The sequence below is a fragment of the Spermophilus citellus genome (assembly GCF_964194105.1).
Source record: "Spermophilus citellus genome assembly, chromosome: 2".
In the NCBI taxonomy this organism is placed as follows: Eukaryota; Metazoa; Chordata; class Mammalia; order Rodentia; family Sciuridae; genus Spermophilus; species Spermophilus citellus.
The window spans coordinates 45147977-45167422 of record NC_138183.1 but is presented as its reverse complement, the minus strand read 5'-3'; positions in this window follow the sequence as shown (position 1 = coordinate 45167422).

The following is a 19446-nucleotide window of genomic DNA, read 5'->3' as shown; positions in this document are numbered from 1 at the left end:
ACTAAAAGCCATATCAATGTATATAACATATTCTTTTTTTTTTTAAAGAGAGAGAGAGGAGAGAGAATTTTTTTTTAATATTTATTTTTTAGTTATCGGCGGACACAACATCTTTATTCGTATGTGGTGCTGAGGATCGAGCCCGGGCCACACGCATGCCAGGCAAGCACGCTACCGCTTGAGCCACATCCCCAGCCCCTATAACAGTTATCCTAAATTAAACAGTTATCCTAAATTAAAGTTAAAACTTTTACATCTTTACATTCTTAAAATATTTCTCACATATATATGCCAGGAAAAATGAAATTTAAAAGAAAATCTGCACTTGCAGTAGACTTTTTTGAACTATGGCTATAGCTGTTCATTTCCACTGTGGAGTTTGCATTCCCTTTTTTGTACCATTAGAAAGACTTAAGTAGATTAATTTGTAAGTATTAACCAAAACATTTGAACAGAAAATCCACAAGAACTAGAATTGTATAGTAATTAGAACAGTTTTGAAGACATTATAGTAACTACAGATGAGCACAGGAATGAGTCACCTTGGCCAGCATAAAATATTTTTAAAACTATCTTTCTGCCACAGTCTGGCTGGGCACAATTCAGGAGCCACTTGTCAAAAGAAATGAACTTTATTTTTAGAACCACACACGCCAAACAAAACAGCTCCTCAGGAAAACCTTCAGAGCCCAACTGCCACCACCGGCTTCCCACAAGCCTCTCAACCTCCCCCACTCCTCCTGCCCTTGAGGCCGATTGGCTGGGTCGCTTGGGCGGAGCAAAAAAAAGTCCCCCAATGAGCACCTCCATGGTCTGAAAGGGCAGGGAAACAGCCCAATGAGCATCACCGCAGAGGAGCCAATCAGTTGGCAGCTAGAAGTCGCTGGGGCCGCTGTGAGCCAATCATCAGCTGGCAGCTGGAAGTTTGCTGGGGCCCCTTCGGCTGTGGCTCTCAACATCTCCCCCTCTCTGTTTAAACAACAAGCATGTGGGTTAGGGACCGTGCCTGCCTTAGGTTGTCCAATAGTACATATGGTCCTTACCTGTTATCGGATGAGCTGACCTCAAGGCATCAGCCTCCTGTCTTAGGTTGGTACCATTGCAACTGGATCTTACCCGTCACTGACTACCAGTCCAGTATACAGCCACACCTGTGGATAGGTCTTTGTATCAGCGGGGGGGGGGGGGGTGTGAGGTTCTTTGCCTCACCTCTGTTGGCCCCAAAATTTTAGCTGAACGACCATGACAAGCAGAAGGGAGGAAGATATACCAAGCCAATTGACGGCTCCTTTTGGAAAAATTGTACCACCGATGACATCATCAGCAAAAATACCCCAACACTACCACAAGTCGCTGCACCAACAGATAGTTCACAGTGTATACAAGTGATTCATAGTCCAGGCAAGTTCTGCAAGCAGTTCAGTGATGGCTCCTTTTGGAAAAATTGTACCACCGATGACACCATCAGCATAAATACCCCAACACTACCACGAGTCGCTGCACCAACAGATAGTTCACAATGCATACAAGTAAGTTCACAATGCATACAAGTGATACATAGTACAGGCAAGTTTTGCAAGCAGTTCAGTGATGGCTATTGCAGAAGCTGTAGATTGGTTTTATTTTTGTCTTCACCGGCACTGGGATGAAGATAGGAATTCTGGCAATAATGGCTAAAGAAAAAATTATATAACATTCCAGAAGGCACTAAAAGAAAACAATTTTCTTTTTTTTTTTTTTTAGAAAACAATTTTCTTAACAATGTACCTTATCTTCAATAGAATTATTAAATATAAAGAAAAGGAAAGGTGAAAGTAAATATCTGTTAACCTCCTTTTTTGTTCATATATTAAAACAATCCTCAACAGCTGTTTTCCCTATTTAAACCATTTAAATCACATGAATAAAAAAAAATATTTGGATCCATTTTTTCATGAGCGCTCATCATATATGATATATGGACATACGTACATACAAACATATAACATAAAACACAAGTGTGCACACAACACATAACATAATAGTAAAGGCCTTATAACTTTTTACAGGTGAAATCTCCATTGCAATGTTTAAAAATTCTATAGTCAAAAAATAGAACTGATCAGCAAAACATTAACCTAGGTCTGTATGAGCTCAAAAAACAAAATAGAACTTCATGATGTGGGAAAGGGTAATAAAATAGATATTGAAAAAAGCATCCTGGTTCTGACGTAGATGTAATCTCTCTGGAATCCAAATCGGCTGCTGTTCTCCCTGTGGAAACACACAAACAGACCCCCGACTCCAGACAATTACTGGGTCAGGACCTTTCCATTGTCCTGTTAGAATATCCTTCCAAAGTACCTTGGGCTTATGTACATTTTTTGGACACATATGCCTTTCCGCAGCACTAAGTCCTGATGAATCCAAATTTTAAAAGTTTAGAGTAAAAAGGGTTATTTTAAGTTTATCTTTGGGGAATATATACCCTTTCCCAATTCCCTCTTTTTGCTTTAATAAGTACATTTTAATAGTTTGATGAGCTCTTTCAACTATGCCTTGTCCCTGTGGATTGAATGGGATTCCTGTTATATGAGTAATGCCAAATGATGAGCAAAATTGTTTAAAAGAGGTAGAAGTATAACCAGGGGCATTATCTGTTTTTAACTGTTTTGGAACACCCACAGTGGCAAAATTTTGTAAGCAGTGAGCTATAATATCTTTAGTTTTTTCTCCGGCATGAAGGGAGCCCATCAAAAATACAGAAGAAGTATCAACTGTAACATGCAAATATTTTAATTTTCCAAATTCTGGCAAGTGTGTGACGTCCATCTGCCAAATATGGTTAGGTATTAATCCTCTAGGATTGACTCCAAGATTAACTTGTGGTAAAAAGGTCACACAATTTTGACATTGTTTTATTATTTGTCTAGCTTGTTCCTTAGTTATTTTAAAACGCTTTTGTAAAGTATTAGCATTGACATGGAAGTTTTTATGAAAATTTGTAGCTTCTAGTGTAGAGAAAATATGTATGTCATGTGTATTTTATCTGCTAAATCATTGCCCAAACTAAGGGCTCCAGGCAATCCTGTATGTGCCCTGATATGTCCTATAAAGAATGGATCTTTTCTGTCCCAGATTAGACTTTGTATAGAGGAAAGCAAAGAGAAAACAGTAGAGGAAGGGGAAATCCTACCAGCATCTTCAAGGGATACTATAGCATTAACTATATACTGACTATTGGAAAATAAATTAAATACAGAATCTTTAAACATCACAAAAGCTTGTAAAACTGCATTAAGCTCTACCTTTTGAGCTGATTGTTTGGGTACTAAAAATGTAAAAGTTTGATCAGGTGTAACTATTGCTGCTGTACCATTATTTGACCCATCAGTGAATATATTTGGAGCATTCATGATAGGTGTTTTTCTTGTCATTTTTGGAAAAATTACAGGATGCAATGATCAAAAAGACAATAAAGGATTAGATGGTAAGTGGTTATCAAATGAAACATTAGATTTGCACATGATTATTGCCCAAGTATTTAACTCATTAGCTAACTCGTCAATTTGATTCATAGTATATGGAGTAATAATGTTATTGGGAGAAATTCCAAACACTCCCTTTGCTGCTTTTATTCCTTTGAGTATTAATTGTCCTACAGCCTCAGGATACCTAGTAAGAATAGTGTTAGGAGAATAAGATAAATGTATCCATAATAATGAACCTTCTTGCCAAAATACTCCTGTAGGAATATTTTTTGTTGGTAGTACAATAAATAATAAAGGCAAACTTATATCAATTCTATCCAAATGCATATTTTCCATATATGTTTCAATGATTTTTAATGCCTTTCTTGCTTCAGGCGTTAACATTCGGGGTGAATTTGGATCTGATGGACCTTTTAGGATATCCAATAAAGGTCCCAACTCTCCTGTTGGTATACCTAGATAAGGCCTTATCCAATTTATGTCTCCTAATAACTTTTGAAAGTCGTTAAGTGATTTGAGTTGATCTACTCGTATTTGAATTTTTGGTGGACGGACCATGGTTGAGGATAATAGAACTCCTAAATAATTAATTGTAAAATTTAATTGTACTTTATATATTGCCTACTCTAGACTATAATTTTTTAATAAGTTTGTAAGTGTGGCATAACATTCTAGCAATGTGTTTTTATCTTTGTGTGCTAATAATACATCATCCATATAGTGAAATATTTGTAGTTCAGGATTTTGATTTCTAAGTGGCTGGATTACTTTGTTAACATAAATTTGTCACATAGTTGGGCTGTTAGCCATCCCTTTAGGGAGTACTTTCCATTCATATCTCTGATCAGGACCTTCATGATTCAGTGCAAGGATAGTAAATGCAAAACGTGGACTATCCTCAGGATGAATTGGAATTGAAAAAAAACAATCTTTAGGGGAACAGAAGATGGCGGCGATGGGAGTGCAGCACCCCAGTGCGCCGCGTCACTGTGCGGGAGAAAGACGAGGTGAAACGGCTGAAGGCTACCTTGTTGGGAATTTCCAGTGAAATTGAGGTGCTCCAGAATCTAGAGGACAGATTTCCAGCGCACGGGATTCGGCTGCGGGGGCTCGGTCGCGGGCGATTTCTCCGCACAGAGGGTAGCAGTACCTGGTCGGCGGACCGCCCCGCGGATGGAGTCTGGGGCGCGCGCTAGTTAGTTAGCAGTAAGGTACCAGAGTGGGATTACAGCGAAGCGGATTCTGGAGGCTCCTGCCAGTGGCACACTGGCCGCACTTAGTGCTGAGTTCCGGCTTTGAGACAGGAGAGAACCGGTCCAGTTCGATTCCCGACACCGGTCGGAACACGGAGGAGGACAGCAGCCGCCATCTTGGAAAGCTGATGCAATCATCCCTGTTTTCTACTGATCTCAGCTCATTCAACTACGGAACAGGTGATTCCAGGCTGGTATTAGCCTGCGTCTCGCAGACAGATCGCTCAGGCTCGGGACTGGAGAACCTGAGGAGAATACTCTTCGGGGCTCGCCCCTGGCAAGGCGGGCGCCGAACTTTGAGCGGCCAGATTCTAGCTCCCCGGGTTGCTTTGGCCCAGGGCGGGGGATCCTTCGGGGACTCCGGGCTGAGGCCAGTTACAAGTGGATTGTGCGCTGAGGGGCGGCGTGGCTCTGACTCCCGGAACAGTTTTGGCCCGGGGCTGGGGAGCCCGCGGGGACTGCGCCTTTGACCCTGCCCCTGGCGGAGCGTACACTGAGCTGGGAGAGTTTGGAGCGGCCAGGATCAGGCTCCCGGGGCTGCTTGGGCCTGAGGCTGGGGTACCTCTGTGGAGCCTGCCCCTAGCAGAGTGTGGCAGGGATCGGAGAGGCTGGGTTCTGGCTCCCGTTGCTGCTTGAGCCCAGGGCCGGGGAACCTGCGGAGACCGCGAGCTGAGGCCAGCTACAAGTGAAACGTGCGCCGAGGGGCAGCGGGGCTCTGACTCCCGGAACAGCTTTGGCCCGGGGCTGGGGAGCCCACGGGAACTGCGTCTTTGACTCTGCTCCTAGCGGAGCGTGCATCGAGCAGGGAGAGTCTGGTGCGGGCAGGCTTGGTCTCCCGGGGCTGCTTTGGCCTGGGGTTAGGGAACCCGCAGCGGTTGCTCTGTGGAGCCTGCTCCTAGCAGAACGTGGCTGGGATCGGAGAGGCCGGCTCCTGGCTCCCGAAGCTGCTTTGGCCCAGGGTTGGGGATACTACAGGGACTGCTTCTTGGTCCGGGTCCTGCTGGGTGCTGCGGGGGCCTAGAGGGCAGAGTGGAGCTGCCACCTGCGCCCAGAGCAGGCTAAGGGACCCGCTGGTGTGGTATCACGACACCCCAACTGAAGCTGGGGCCGAGGAGAGTAGCCACCCACGCCTGGAACAGGACCAGCGACCCGACGGCAGGGTAGACAAGTCACCCCATTTGGAGTGGAGGCCGTGAAGAGCCGCCGTCTGATCCTGCAAGGTAGGCAGACCTGCGTCCCACTGGCAGGACAGGCTCGGCAGCCTGCCAGTGTGGTGGACAAGTAGCATCGAGGCAGTCACGTCACACTGGTTGGAGTGGGGGTTGAACAGAGCAGCCGCCAGTGTCCGGAAAAGGCCCAGCGACCCATTGGAGAGGCAGTTAGGTACCACCTCTGGGAGTGGGGGCTGAGCAGAACTGCCGCCCAAGCCCGCAAGGTAGGCAGATCTGAGACCCACCGGCGGAACAGGCTTAGAGGCCGACCAGCGTGGTAGACACATCACACCAATTGGAGTAGGGGTGGAGCAGAGCTGCCGCCCACATCCGGATCAGGACCAACGATCCGAGGACGTGGTAGGTACGTCACCACAATTGGAGTGGGGGCAGAGTAGAGCAGCCACCCGCGCCCGCAGGGTGGGCAGACCTATGACCAACCAGCGTGGTAGATAGATCACCCTAATTAGAGGAGGAGCACAGCCACTACCCGCCCTATAAGAGAGATCTCCCAACTATACAAGAGCAATATAAATAAATAGGGGGAAAATTTCAAAAACACAACAGTTTCACCAAGCAGAAAGAAACGCAAGCAATATGAAAAGACAAGGAAAGAAAGGACCACAAGCAATGCAGGTCAACTCAACTCTAGAAGAGGTAATAGCTGCAACAGATGGAATGTCAGATAAAGAGTTCAGGATATACATGCTTCAGATGATCTGGAGTCTCAAGGAAGACATGAGACAGCAAAATCAGACAATGAAAGATCACATTGACAAGGAACTACAGAAACAAATCCAGGAAGTAAAAGATCAATTTCACAGGGAGTTAGAAGTAATAAAAAACAAACAAATAGAAATCCTAGAAATGCAGGAAGCAATAAACCAAGTTAAAACCTCAATTGACAATACTACCAGCAGAATAGATCACTTAGAAGATAGAACATCAGACAATGAAGACAAAGTATTTGAACTTGAAAAGAACATAGACAGCTCAGCAAGACTGCTAAGAAACCATGAACAGAACATTCAAGAATTATGGGATAACATTAAAAGACCAAACTTAAGAGTCATTGGGATACAGGAAGGCACAGAGCTCCAAACCAAAGGAATAAACAATCTATTCAATGAAATAATTCGAGAAAACTTCCCAGACTTGAAGAATGAAACAGAATCCCATATCCTAGAAGCCTACAGGACGCCGAAAGTGCAAAATCATAAGAGATCCAGACCTAGACACATTATAATGAAGATGCCCAACATACAGAATAAGGAGAGAATTTTAAAAGCTACAAGAGAAAGAAAGCAGATTACATTTAGGGGCAAACCAATCAGGATAACAGCTGATCTCTCAACACAGACTCTGAAAGCTAGAAGATCCTGGAATAACATTTTTCAAACACTGAAAGAAAATGGGTTCCAACCAAGAATCGTGTATCCGGCGAAATTAAGCTTCAGGATGGAAGATGAAATTAAAACCTTTCACGATAAACAATAGTTAAAAGAATTCGCAGCTAGAAAACCATCACTTCAAAAAATCCTTGGCAAAACATTACAGGAAGAGGAAACTGAAAATAACATTGAAAACCATCAGTGGGAGGTAGGACAGTAAAGGGGGGAAAGTATCCAAAGAGGAAAACTAATCAGGTTTAATAACATAAATAAACAAATATGACTGGATGAACAAACCAAATCTCAATAATAACCCTAAATGTTAATGGCTTAAACTCACCAATTAAGAGACACAGGCTAGTCAAATGGATCTCAAAACAAGATCCAACAATATGTTGCCTACAGGAGACGCATTTGATAGGAAAAGATATACATAGACTGAAGGTGAAAGGCTGGGAAAAATCATTCCACTCATATGGACTGCGGAAACAAGCAGGAGTGTCCATACTCATATCAAACAAAATAGATTTCAAGCCAAAGTTAATCAAAAAGGATAAAGAGGGACACTGCATACTGCTCAAGGGAACCATACACCAACAAGACATAACAATCATAAATATATATGCCCCAAACAGTGGTGCAGCTACGTTCATCAAGCAAACTCTTCTCAAGTACAAGAGTCTAATAGACCACCATACAATAATCATGGGAGACTTTAACACACCTCTCTCACCACTGGACAGATCTTCCAAACAAAAGTTAAATAAGGAAACTATAGAACTCAACAACACAATTAACAACCTAGACTTAATTGACATATATAGAATATACCACCCAACATCAAGTAGTTACACTTTCTTCTCAGCAGCACATGGTTCCTTCACAAAAATAGATCATATATTATGTCACAGGGCAACTCTTAGACAATATAAAGGAGTAGAAATAATACCATGCATCTTATCTGATCATAATGGAATGAAACTGAAAATCAACGATAAAAGAAGGAAGGAAAAATCATGCATCACTTGGAGAATGAACAATAGGTTACTGAATGATCAATGGGTTATAGAAGACATTAAGGAGGAAATTAAAAACTTCTTAGAGTTAAATGAAAACACAGACACAACATATCGGAATCTATGGGACACATTGAAAGCAGTTTTAAGAGGAAAATTCATTTCTTGGAGCGGATTCCTTAAAAAAAGAAAAAAACCAACAAATAAACGATCTCATATATCTTCTCAAAATCCTAGAAAAAGAAGAGCAAAACAACAGCAAAAGAAGTAGAAGGCAAGAAATAATTAAAATCAGAGCTGAAATTAATGAAATCGAAACAAAAGAAACAATTGAAAAAATTGACAAAACCAAAAGTTGGTTCTTTGAAAAAATAAATAAAATCGACAGACCCTTAGCCATGCTAACGAAGAGAAGAAGAGAGAGAACCCAAATTACTAGCATACGGGATGAAAAAGGCAATATCACAACAGACACTTCAGAAATACAGAAGATAATCAGAAATTACTTTGAATCCTTATACTCCAATAAAATAGAAGATAGTGAAGGCATCGATAAATTTCTTAAGTCATATGATCTGCCCAGATTGAGTCAGGAAGATATAGACAGCCTAAACAGACCAATAACAATAGAGGAAATAGAAGAAACCATCAAAAGACTACCAACTAAGAAAAGCCCAGGACCGGACAGGTATACAGCAGAGTTTTACAAAACCTTTAAAGAGGAACTAACACCAATACTTTTCAAGCTATTTCAGGAAATAGAAAAAGAGGGAGAACTTCCAAAGACATTCTACGAGGCCAACATCACCCTGATGCCTAAACCAGACAGAGACACTTCAAAGAAAGAAAACTACAGACCAATATCTCTAATGAACCTAGATGCAAAAATCCTCAATAAAATTTTGGCGAATCAGATTCAAAATCATATCAAAAAAATTATACACCATGATCAAGTAGGATTCATCCCTGGGATGCAAGGCTGGTTCAATATATGGAAATCAATAAATGTTATTCACCACATCTATAGACTTAAAAATAAGAACCATATGATCATCTCAATAGATGCAGAAAAAGCATTCGACAAAGTACAGCATCCCTTTATGTTCAAAACTCTAGAAAAATTAGGGATAACAGGATCATACCTCAACATTGTAAAAGCAATCTATGATAAGCCGCAGGCCAGCATCATTCTGAATGGAGAAAAATTGAAGGCATTCTCTCTAAGATCTGGTACAAGACAGGGATGCCCTCTCTCACCACTTCTGTTCAACATAGTCCTCGAAACACTGGCCAGAGCAATTAGACAGACGAAAGAAATTAAAGGCATAAAAATTGGAAAAGAAGAACTTAAATTATCACTATTTGCAGACGATATGATTCTATACCTAACAGACCCAAAAGGGTCTACAAAGAAACTATTAGAGTTAATAAATGAATTCAGCAAAGTGGCAGGATATAAAATCAACATGCATAAATAAAATGCATTCCTGTATATCAGCGACAAATCCTCTGAAACGGAAATGAGGACAACTACTCCATTCACAATATCCCCCCCAAAAATAAAATACTTGGGAATCAGCCTAACAAAAGAGGTGAAAGACCTATACAATGAAAACTACAGAACCCTAAAGAGAGATATAGAAGACCTCAGAAGATGGAAAAATATGCCCTGTTCATGGATAGGCAGAACTAACATCATCAAAATGGCGACATTACCAAAAGTTCTCTATAAGTTCAATGCAATGCCAATCAAAATCCCAACAGCATTTCTTGTAGAAATAGATAAAACAATCAGGAAATTCATATGGAATAATAAAAGACCCAGAATAGCAAAAAAAAATGCTAAGCAGGAAGTGTGAATCAGGCGGTATAGCAATATCAGACTTCAAACTATACTACAGAGCAATAGTAACAAAAACAGCATGGTACTGGTACCAAAATAGGCGAGTGGACCAATGGTACAGAATAGAAGACACAGTAACCAATCCATAAAACGACAACTATCTTATATTTGATAAAGGGGCAAAAGCATTCAATGGAGGAAGGATAGCATCTTCAACAAATGGTGGTGGGAAAATTGGAAATCCATTTGCATCAAAATGAAACTGAATCCCTTTCTCTCGCCATGCACAAAAGTTAACTCAAAATGGATCAAGGAGCTCGATATTAAATCAGAGACACGGTGTCTGATAGAAGAAAAAGTCGGCTATGATCTACATACTGTGGGGTCGGGCTCCAAATTCCTCAATAGGACACCCATAGCGCAAGAGGTAACAACTAGAATCAACAAATGGGACTTATTCAAACTAAAAAGTTTTCTCTCAACAAAAGAAACAATAAGAGAGATAAACAGGGAGCCTACATCCTGGGAACAAATCTTTACTCCACACACTTCAGATAGAGCCCTAATATCCAGAGTATACAAAGAACTCAAAAAATTAGATAATAAGATAACAAATAACCCAATCAACAAATGGGCCAAGGACCTGAACAGACACTTCTCAGAGGAGGACATACAATCAATTAACAAGTACATGAAAAAATGCTCAACATCGCTAGCAGTCAGAGAAATGCAAATCAAAACCACCCTAAGGTACCATCCCACTCCAGTAAGATTGGCAGCCATTATAAAGTCTAACAACAACAAGTGCTGGCGAGGATGCGGGGAAATGTGTACACTTGTTCATTGTTGGTGGGACTGCAAATTGGTGCAGGCAATTTGGAAAGCAGTATGGAGATTTCTTGGAAAGCTGGGAATGGAACCACCATTTGACCCAGCTATTCCCCTTCTCGGTCTATTCCCTAAAGACCTAACAAGAGCATGCTAGAGGGACACTGCTACATCGATGTTCATAGCAGCACAATTCACGATAGCAAGATTGTGGAACCAACCTAGAAGCCCTTCAATAGATGAATTGATTAAAAAAATGTGGCATTTATACACAATAGAGTATTACTCTGCAATAAGAAATGACAAAATCATAGAATTTGGAGGGAAATGGATGGCATTAGAGCAGATTATGCTAAGCGAAGCTAGCGAATCCTTAAAAAAACAAATGCCAAATGTCTTCTTTGATATAAGGGGAGTAACCAAGGACAGGGTAGAGACGAAGAGCTTGAGAAGAAGATTAACATTAAACAGGGATGATAGGCGGGAGGGAAAGGGAGAGAGAAGGGAAATTGCATGGAATTGGAAGGTGAGCATCAGGGTTATACACAATTACATATAAGAGGAAAGGAGGGGTAGGAGAAAAATTATATAAGTGGAAGAAACGATTTATAGTAGAGGGGGTGGAGAGAGAGAAGGGGAGGGGAGGGGAGGGGAGGGGGGATAGTGGAGAATGGGATAGACAGCAGAATATATCAGTCACTAGAAAGGCAATTTGTAAATCAATGGAAATGTAACTGATGTGACACAGCAATCTGGATACGGGGTAAAAATGGGAGTTCATAACCCACTTGAATCAATCTGTGAAATATGGTATATTAAGAACTATGTAATGTTTTGAACAACCAACAATAAAATAAAAAAAACAATCTTTAATATCTATAACTAAAACATACCAGGTTTTTGGCAAAGCAGACAATTGAGGAATCCCCGATTGAGCAGGTTCCATAATAACCATCTCATTATTAATGGCTCTTAAATCTTGCAATAATCTCCATTTACCAGATTTCTTTTTGATGACAAAAATGGGAGTATTATGGGGAGATACAGAAGGTTGTATATGTCCTTCCACTAATTGTTGTTTGACCAGGTCATGGGCTGCTTGTATCTTTTCTTTAGTCAGGGGCCACTGAGGAACCCATACTGGTCTTTCTGATTTCCAAGTAATTTTTATTGTCTCAGTGGCCCTTTCTGAAAATCCAACCCATGTCTGTCCATTCCTTGATCTATCTGTATTGGTGCTGCTATACCTTGTTCTTGTTTTTCTAATCTTTTTCCTTTCCTAAAACCTTGTCTAGCCATAATAGTGGGTGCATTTTGATTGATGTTATTTGTTAATGTCAAACCGAATTGATCTATGACATCTCGTCCCCATAAATTTACGGGAAGATGATCCAATACATATGGCTGTATAGTTCCTTCACATCCTTCAGGATCCTTCCAATCTAATACCATTGCACTTCTATGGGGATTAGTTGCCACTCCTAGGCCTCAAAGCGTTTGAGTGGCTTGTTGTAATGGCCAATGTTTTGGCCATTCTTGACGAGAGATGATGCTAAGGTCTGCACCTGTATCCAGTAGCCCATTAAATTCATGTCCTTGAATATTTAGTTTTAGCATGGGGCGAGAATCTAAATTTAAAGAAAGCAAAGGCCAATCTATACCTGTGGAGCCTAATCCCTTGGAACCTCTTTCTACAGTACGACTGGAAAATTTATCATGTAGGCTGGGTATTATTAGTAACTGTGCTATTCTATCTCCTGGTGAAATTACTGATATACCCTTTGGAGAACTGGCTATAATTTTTGTTTCACCTTCATAATCGGGATCAATTACCCCAGGACTTATCATAAGTCCTTTTAGAGTAGAAGAGCTGCGTCCCAATAATAAGCCTACTGTTCCTTTGGGAAGAGGTCCTTTTACCCCTGTGGGAATGATTTGAACTCCCATCTCTGGAGTTAGTACTGCTCTGGCAGAGACGCAGGTGTCCAACCCTGTGCTCCCTCTGGTTTGTCTGATGAGGGATCTGATGGACAATCTGTCCTGGGCACTACCCCGATGGGGTTGCTGGGTTCCTCCAGTGCTCCATATATTTGTGGTTTTGGGCCCCCGAGCATTACGCCCCCGTGTCCATTTTTTGGCAACAGAGCCCAATGCCTTTCTCCACGATATCGTGGATAAACACCTGGTCCTTGTTCATTTTTTGATAATGGAGTACCCTCTATGGTGGTTTGAGAACGGCATTCATTAGCCCAATGTCTCCCTCTACAGCATCGTGGGCAAATACCCGGTATTCTACTCCTTTGATACCTAGTTTTGTTAAACCCTCCTCCTATGGGGCAATTCCTTTTAAAATGTCCTGTTTGTTCACAACTGTAGCATGTTCTTGGCCTGGCATCTAAAGCCTGTTTTACTGCAGCTGCCACGACTTGCCCTTGTTCTAAAACCTGTTTTACTGCAGCTGCCACGACTTGCTCTTGTTCATTAATATCTCTACATAATTTAATATATGTGTTTAAATCTTCATGTTTCCATGGTCTAATGACTTCTCTCCACCAACGATTCACTTGCTCATGAGCCAGTTGTTTTAGTAATGGCATTGCTTGTTCTGTATTCCCAAAAACTCTGGTAGCTGTTTGAATAAGCCTATCTACAAATTCAGCATAAGGTTCATTAGCTCCTTGTATTACCTTAGATAATTGACCTTGTAAACCTCCATGTCCTTGTGAAGTCTTCCATGCCTTAATTGCATCTACAGCAATTTGTGCGTATACACCAGGATCATATGCAATTTGTTGCTGCTGATCCTCATAAGGTCCCTTTCCTAACAACATATCTAGATTTCTCTGAGGATAACCAGCTGCTGCATTTCACCTAGCCGTCTCCTTGCAAAATTCCTCATTGGCAACCTTCAATAACTGGTATTGTCCTCCATTTAGCACAGCTTTACACATATTAGCCCAATCTGCTGGCGTCATGTTCAAGTTGTTAATGGATTCAACCATGGTTACAGTGAAGGGTGCTTGAGGACCATAGGTTGTTACAGCCTCTTTTAGCTGCTTCACTGTTTTAAAATTTAAAGCATGGTGAATTCGCTGCCCTCCTGCCTCAAATACAGGGCATGTTAATATTTGAGATCCTGTCTCAGGATCCCAACTATCAACTGCAGGGATTGGGGGCCTCCCAGCATATGGAGGTGGTGCTGTTGGTTGGACACTTACGCCCTCTGGTGATAGAATGCTGTTAGTAGTGGTCTCCTGTAGAGGTGGCACTGTTGGTTGGACACTTACTCCCTCTGGTGATAGAAAGGTGTTAGTAGCAGTCTCGTGTTGTAACTTTTCCCCTGATGGCTTTTTCTGCTCTAAGCTTTCTTCCTCTATCTGACTAGCTCGAAGGACCTTCTCTTTTACTTGAATCTTTTCCTCTTTCTGACTAACTTGAGAGACCTTCTCTTTTACTTGAATCAATATGTCTTCTCCTTCCTCTACCTTTGTCTGAACTGATGGCTTTGGACTAAGCAAACAAGATACCAACGTCCACAATGGCAATGTGCCAACTTGCAGAGTCCCTGGGCTTTTCTTTTCTATTCTTTTTAAATCTTCACCATGATGGTTCCATTGTGATATATTTAACAACTCCTCCTTAAAAAGCCATGGGCTACATTTTTGTATTGTATCAACGTATGCCCTGACTGTTCTTGATTTTACTGAGATGCCTCCTTCCTCTAACAATTTACTTAAAACTCTTTCAGTTTGTTTTTTACTAATTTCTGATCCCATATTTCTACTATAATACAACCCAACAAGATAACGCCCAACAAAACTGAAACAGAGTGAAACAAAATTGGAACAACACAAAATCATTATAATAGCCTCCTGAAATGTCCATCCGTCCTTTTTCCCTATCTGTTCCTCAGATGTGAGCAGTTTTTCTTCCATCTTACACATCTCCAGGGACAGGCAACTTAAAAGTGAAGCAAAACAAAAGAAGAATCTTAAAAATGGTTACCCATCCTCTCGCCCTGCCCTCAGGGACGAGCAGTTTACCTTATCACTTACCCTCAGTCATTCCCCATGTGGCCCACCAAATGCCACAGTCTGGCTGGGCACAATTCAGGAGCCCCTTGTCAAAAGAAACGAACTTTATTTTTAGAATCACACACACCAAACAAAACAGCTCCTCAGGAAAACCTTCAGAGCCCAACTGCCACCACCGGCTTCCCACAAGCCTCTCAACCTCCCCCACTCCTCCTGCTCTTGAGGCCGATTGGCTGGGTTGCATGGGCGGAGCCAAAAAAAGTCCCCCAATGAGCAGCTTCATGGTCTGAAAGGGCAGGGAAACAGCCCAATGAGCATCACCGCAGAGGAGCCAATCAGTTGGCAGCTAGAAGTTGCTGGAGCCGCTGTGAGCCAATCATCAGCTGGCAGCTGGAAGTTCGTTGGCAGCTGGAAGTTTTGCCTGCAGCTGGAAGTTTGCTGGGGCCCCTTCAGCTGTGGCTCTCAACATCTTTCTTTTGTTCTGATAACATGTTCAACAAGTAGCTCTTCTTCTCAGTATCCTGAAACAAGAACATTTGTTTCTTTAAAAAATAAAAAAGAAGACAAAAAAGTGAACTTTTTTTACATTGAGACATCATTTATGTGATAAACATTTTATTCATATATGCTAATTTTTTAAAGTAAATATTTAATCACTATAAATTGTTCAACTTAATCTGTGTAAGTTTAGGTAGAGGAATGACCCTTGTTGAGCTTGTTTAGGATTACTAATATAGATGAAGATCCTGGACAATGATAAATTCATTAAGGTGACATTCATGAAAGGGGTTCCTTAAATTATTAATAGGTGTTCTACCACCAACAGATTCATGGTCAGAGAAGTTAGGGAAATGTTGTTTTCTTCTTGACTACTGAAAGCTCTTAATATGATAATGTGTAACACACTCAAGAAGGAGTATATACTGTAAGGCGTTTCCAAAAATGTTTGTCTTCAGAGCTCTTACTTTCACAGACCCTAGGTCACCATAAGACTCATGGTCTAAGGTGCAAAATTTTATATATAAAATAATTTCATTTCCTGAGTCCTTTGGTTAGCTTTTTGGCTTTCTCCAGGGGATTCCTAAGTGTGTCTTTTTCTAGCCACCACAGATTTCTTTTTTTTTTTTTTTGTGGTTATGTAGAATTTTCCACTGAAAATTGGTAGCATAAAGTGTTTATCATATTTAAATTCACAAGAAAATACTCTTTAGGGAATTAAAGAGATGAAATCTGTAATTCAGTAGAAGTAACAAGTAACGAATTTTGATGACAGTTTGCCAAACTCTTCATTCATAAAGTAATTGGTGTAATTTGGTGATTAGGATCCTTTAGGGGGCTGGGGTTGTGGCTCAGTGGTAGAGCACTTGCCTGGCATGTTTGAGGCCCTGGGTTTGATCCTCAGCACCACATAAAAAATAGATAAATAAAATAAAGATATTGTGTCCAACAACAACTAAAAAAATAAATATTAATAAAGGATCCTTTAGGTATATGCATGACTGCTAAGAAATGTTGCTGCTGTCTATAGTAACAACCACAGGTGAGCCAGGATATGACTTAGGCAAGAGAACTGATTCCTACATTCTCTTCAATAATGATTCTACATTATAGATACTTAGAGGATAGGGATTTGAGAAACTTGTTTATGGTAAATATTATTTATTTTCCCCATTTCAAAGCAAATTCTAAAGCTTTACTTTTTCTTTAGTTTTTCTCTCTCTGCTTGTGTTCTTCTTCCTGGGCCCTTTCAAACTAATTACCAAGTAAATTTTTACTATTAATAATGAGTGATGGGATTGGATTATGGGTGGTTTTAATCTTCCTAAAGCTTTTTAGGATTTTCTAAATTGCCTATCATGTACAGATAATACTTAGAAATGCAATGAAAATTCAAACAAAGTTTTATATATGTACTACTTGTTTAAAGGATGTATGGTGGTGATATGGTTTGAATGTCCTTCAAGGCTTCATATGTTGAAAATTGGCCCCCATTGTGAATCATTATGAGTGTGGAAACTTCATCTAATTATGGTGTTTAGAGATTAGGCCTTTGGAAAATGATTAGATAAGGTCATAAGGGTAGAGGCCTAATGATTTAATTCTGGTCGCTTTATAAGAAAAGAGAAACTAGATTGACATGCATAAGTCCCTATATCTTTTCATGTGATAATCTGTATGACCTTGGGCTCTGCCAACAAGAAAGGCCTTTACCAATTGAGGGCTTTTCTTGATCATAGAGCCTATCTCAGGAATTTCATTACAGTAACATTAAGCTGCCTAATACAGGTAGTACAACAACTCTTTGGTCATTGGCTCTGTGTAGAACCGAACCTGTCTTTACCCAGAAAATAAAGACATATTAAAAAACATACGTGTGTGTGTGTGTGTGTGTGTGTGTGTGTGTGTGTGTATCATTTTAACGATAGGAAGCTTGACAGGAAAAAACAATTAAAAAGCAAGGTTTCTAACTTCTGTTCTAAATTACTCATATGTGATATTTGGGGAACATAATTGAGCAGGATTTCTTTAAACTTAAACATGTTTTATGTGAGGGAAATTCTCACTAATGTCTCTTCCTTCCTCTCAGAGCCTTTCAACAAATCAAACAAGAATATTCTCTTTGCTGGGATAGAATTAGAGTTTAATATCTGCATGAACCAGCTCTTCCTCATTCAGTCACATCACTCAATGAGTTCCATTCGTGTTAAAATACACCTTGAAAGTCATGTGGAAAGAAGCTGCAGACTGAACAAACACGTTGAGAAATTTTACTAATGAAGATCAACATGGGAAAGCTAGCAAGTCTGTTTTTCCCATCCTTTATCAATAAATAGAATGAATTCTTGATTTTTTTTAATAACTGGACCATACTTAAGTCTCATGCTAAGGCACAAAATTCAATGCAGGATTAGAACTAGAGTGTGGAGTAAATATCACACTAGAGAAAATATCAGTTAGTAGTACATCTAGAAGTTCTGTGGCCCTAATTTCTCTGTAGCTCTTTCCTTCTGCTACACAATTTCAGTATAAACAACCTTAATAAATTATAGTATTTAGACTCAGGGAAGAAATCAATGTGGACTACTAGAGAATTGTCATAATGTATTTTTTAATTGATACTGCATCTTTATATATTCTGGAGATTAATGTGCTCTATCTGAGGTGTGGATAGCAAAGATTTTCTCTCATTCTGTAGGCGCTCTGTTTCTTACTACTTTAGAAGATCTTTGATTATTCTTTGTTGCCTTAATATATTCTTTCATAACGCTTTGAAATTACTTGCTGCTCTGAAAATCTCCTAACCTGTGTTGGAAAAACCTAAGCTATTCTGCTTGGTCATTTTCTTTGTGTTCCTATAAGTCAAGTGGTTACACATAAAGGAGAATCTGTGTCACAGGAGGGAAAATAATACTCATTGGAGAGTCCAACATACCCAATATACAGAAGAGTTTGGAATAAGCATGAGTCAGAAGTTGTCTATTACTTAAAAGAATCTCAGGCACACTAGATAAGGCTTTCATAAGACAAAATTTTAAAAAATGAAAATGAAGTCTTCAAAATTAACTTGTTTTATTTCAAAATCTTCTGGTAATCATAATAACATGATAAAGCCAGGGGGAGACAGATTTAATCAGTTGAGGTTATATTTGGCAGAAGGAGAAGAAAGAACTATTACTAAGTTAGCCATTTAAAATTAGAAGACAATAGCTAAGCTGACTAATCAAACTGAAATATTATCTCATATTCTGTTATCATTTTCAACAGACAAATCACTGTATTAGAGGAAGTCTAGCCTAACATGAAGGTGAAAATATTTGATACAATCCATAAATTCAATCTGAATGCTTTTTATCAAAGGAAAATATAATTAATTTAAAAAAGTTTTTCTCAATCTTTAATTAGCTTCTTGTTGAAATGAATTTTCCCTTAGTTTACTGGATGTAGGGAGAGCTTCCTTAGTGATTGACCAACCCCCATCACTATCTACCCCCATTCCAAGGACAAAGCAGGGACCTTGTGTCTCAGGATTAGGGGAAATGGTTAAGCAGGAGAGGAAAAGAAAATTGCTTTTCCAGCTTCTCCAACTTCCCATGTAGCCCACAGTGAAAAGCAAGCATCCCTTGGGAGGAAATAACAAAAATGCCAACAGTAGATGGATGGATGAAGTCTGGATCCTTGGAGTGTATATGAGTTACTGCCTTTATGATGTCACATAAGCATCTGTCCTTTACTTGCTGTGGTTATCAGAAAGTCAAATGGCATTCCCCTTCTGGAGTCTTCTCATGAAGCCGTTCTTTGGCTCAGTTTCTTTTTCTACCAGAAATATCAAAGTTAGAAAAGGAGATCTAGTGAAACTGTAAATGTCCAGTTGCTTTTATTCCTTTTCCTAGAGGCATGCT